This window comes from Ornithorhynchus anatinus, chromosome X3, assembly GCF_004115215.2.
Source record: "Ornithorhynchus anatinus isolate Pmale09 chromosome X3, mOrnAna1.pri.v4, whole genome shotgun sequence".
NCBI lineage: Eukaryota > Metazoa > Chordata > Mammalia > Monotremata > Ornithorhynchidae > Ornithorhynchus > Ornithorhynchus anatinus.
This window is the reverse complement of record NC_041751.1, coordinates 19,712,466-19,715,673: the sequence shown is the minus strand read 5'-3', so window position 1 is coordinate 19,715,673 and position 3,208 is coordinate 19,712,466. Positions and strand designations below refer to the sequence as shown.

Here is a 3,208-nt window from a genome sequence, read left to right as displayed (position 1 = left end):
CTCAACATGAGCAAGACTGAGCTCCTCATCTTCCCTCCCAAACCCGGTCCTCTCTCAGACTTCTCTATCACCGTGGATGGCACGACCATCCTTCCCGTCTCTCGGGCCCGCAATCTCGGTGTCATCCTTGACTCGTCTCTCTCGTTCACCCCACTCATCCTATCCGTTACCGAGACCTGCCGGTATCACCTCTACAATATCGCCAAGATCCGCCCTTTCCTCTCCACCCAAACGGCTACCTTACTGTTACGGGCTCTCGTTATATCCCGGCTGGACTACTGTGTCAGCCTTCTCTCTGACCTCCCTTCCTCCTCTCTCGCCCCGCTCCGGTCTATTCTTCACTCCGCTGCCCGGCTCATCTTCCTGCAGAAACGATCTGGGCATATCACTCCCCTTCTTAAACAACTCCAGTGGTTGCCTATCAACCTCCGCTCCAAACAAAAACTCCTCACTCTAGCCTTCGAGGCTCTCCATCACCTTGCCCCTTCCTACCTCTCCTCCCTTCTCTCTTTCTACCACCCACCCCGCACGCTCCGCTCCTCCGCTGCCCACCTCCTCACCGTCCTTCGGTCTCGCCTATCCCGCCGTCGACCCCTGGGTCACGTCCTCCCACGGTCCTGGAACGCCCTCCCTCCTCACCTCCGCCAAACTGATTCTCTTCCCCTCTTCAAAACCCTACTTAAAACTCACCTCCTCCAAGAGGCGTTCCCAGACTGAGCTCCTCTTCTCCCTCTACTCCCTCTGCCACCGCCCCCCCCTTTACCTCTCCGCAGCTAAACCCTCTTTTTCCCCTTTTCCCTCTGCTCCTCCACCTCTCCCTTCCCATCCCCACAGCACTGTACTCGCCCGCTCAACTGTATATATTTTCGTTACCCTATTTATTTTGTTAATGAATTGTACATCGCCTTGATTCTATTTAGTTGCCATTGTTTTTACGAGATGTTCTTCCCCTTGACTCTGTTTATTGCCATTGTTCTCGTCTGTCCGTCTCCCCCGATTAGACTGTAAGCCCGTCAAACGGCAGGGACCGTCTCTATCTGTTGCCGACTTGTTCATCCCAAGCGCTTAGTACAGTGCTCTGCACATAGTAAGCGCTCAATAAATACTATTGAATGAATGAATGAATACATTCTATGGCCTGGCCTACTGGGTCTAAGACCAGTCACAACCCAAACTTTCCCAATGTTCTTAATTTTGTGAAGGCCTTATGCAGTGACAGATTGCGTCCCTTGGAGGGACATCTCCAGGCCCAGGGGAAAGCAGAAATGAAGAAGGCCTGGATGGCAGGGAGCGCATGTGTGTGCTTTGGTGGGGGGGGGGCAGGTTACCAAGGTGTTGGTTAGCACCCATGGGAGGATGGCCAGGGCCGAAGTTATGCCCCTCTGTATGGTGGGTGAGTCCCTGTTGGCCCTGCAGGACAGGCTGTAGACAACAGCACCACCATCCTTCCTGTCTCACAAGCCCGTAACCTTGGCGTTATCCTTGACTCCTCTCTCTCATTCAACCCACATATTCAATCTGTCACCAAATCCTGTCGGTCCCACCTTCACAATATCTCTAAAATCCGCCCTTTCCTCTCCAACCAAACTGCTACCACGTTAATACAGTCACTCATCCTATCCTGCCTAGATTACTGCATCAGCCTCCTTGCTGACCTCCCAACATCCTACCTCTTCCCACTCCGGTTCGTACTTCACACCGATACCTGGATCATCTTTCTGGAGAAAAATGAAAATATTGTTTAAAAAAGCACCTTCATGAGTGCATTTTATACAAAAAAAGAACTCAAAATCATAACAATAAAAATGGACTTAGGACTCCTTTCATTTCCCCACACAAAAATGGAAAACAGTAAGAGTGATATTTGCTAAGTACTTATTACGAACTGAGCCCTGTACTAAGCACTGGGGTAGATATTAGATAGCCGGGTCAGCTCAGTCTAAGTATTAGTCTTCTGATGTTGGTTCATTGGCAAGTGAAGCAGTGTGACATAATAAAAAGGCCACTGGCTTTGGAGTCAGAGAACCTGGATTCTAATCTCAGCTCCGCCACTTGCCTGCTGCATGACCTTGGACAAGTCACTTAATTTCTCTGCACCTCAGTTTCCTCAACTTAAAAATGGGAATTCAATGCCTATTCTGCCTCCTACTTAGACTGAGAACCCCACGTGGGACAGGGACTGTATCCGACCTGGTGATTTTTAGCTAGCCCAGGACTTTCTAACAGTGCTTTTTTATGGAATTTAAGTGCTTACTATGTGCCAGGCACTGATAATTCTATTGTGCTTTCCCAAGTACTCTGTACAGTGCTCTGCACACAGTAGGAGATCAATACATATCATTGACTGATTGATCTACCCTGAGTGGAAGAAAAACTAACTGGAGGGGCTTCCTGGAGAGATCAGTCAATCAATCAATCTACCAATTGAGTGCTTACTGTGTGTAGAATACTAAGTGCTTGGGAGAATACAGTATAACAGAGTTGATAAAGTTGTTCCTTGCGCATTATGAAATTACAGTCTAGAGATAGAAGCAGACACTAAAATAATTTACTGTTATGTACATAAGTGCTGTCCCTCTTGGAATCATACCTGGAGAGTTTCTAGTACTCTACCAGTCTTGTCTATGGGAGGGAGAGTCAAGCAGAGGCCTACCCATTCCATTCCTAGCTTGGGCAGTGGCTAGCGAGTGGAAGGCAATCTGTTCCAAGTCAGAACTCGAGTCGAGAGCAGAAACTCAAGTTTACTGTATGGAAGAAGTCAGTGATAAACCACTTCCATAATTTTACCAAGAAAACTCTACGAATGCATCACCAGAATGATTGCAGATGGAGAACGGGATATTCTGGGAGATATATGTCCATGGAGTCACTATGGGTCAGAGATAACTCAACAACATAAGACAAGACATAAGTGCTGGGGGGAGGTGAAGGGGTGACTATTAAGTGCTTAAAGAATAAAGCAGCGTGGTGTAGTGGATAGAGCACGGGCCTGGGAGTCAGAAGGTCATGGGTTTTAATCCCAACTCCGCCACTTGTCTGCCGTGTGACCTGGGCAAGTCACTTTACTTCTCTGTGCCTCAGTTACCTCATCTGTAAAATGGGAATTGAGACAGTGAGCCCCACTTGGGATAGGGACTGCGTCCAACCCCATTTGCTTGTATCCACCTCCAGCACTTAGTACAGTGGCTGGCATATAGTAAGCACTCCG

General features: G+C 48.5%; 1 non-coding gene across 1 annotated transcript; it reads left to right on the top strand.

The window, feature by feature from the left end:
- The first annotated feature begins 2,572 nt into the window (after positions 1-2,572).
- LOC114807750 lies at positions 2,573-2,710 on the top strand. Its single transcript, XR_003755825.1, has one exon. It is a non-coding gene; the product is annotated as a small nucleolar RNA SNORA7 (small nucleolar RNA).
- Positions 2,711-3,208: the final 498 nt, after the last annotated feature.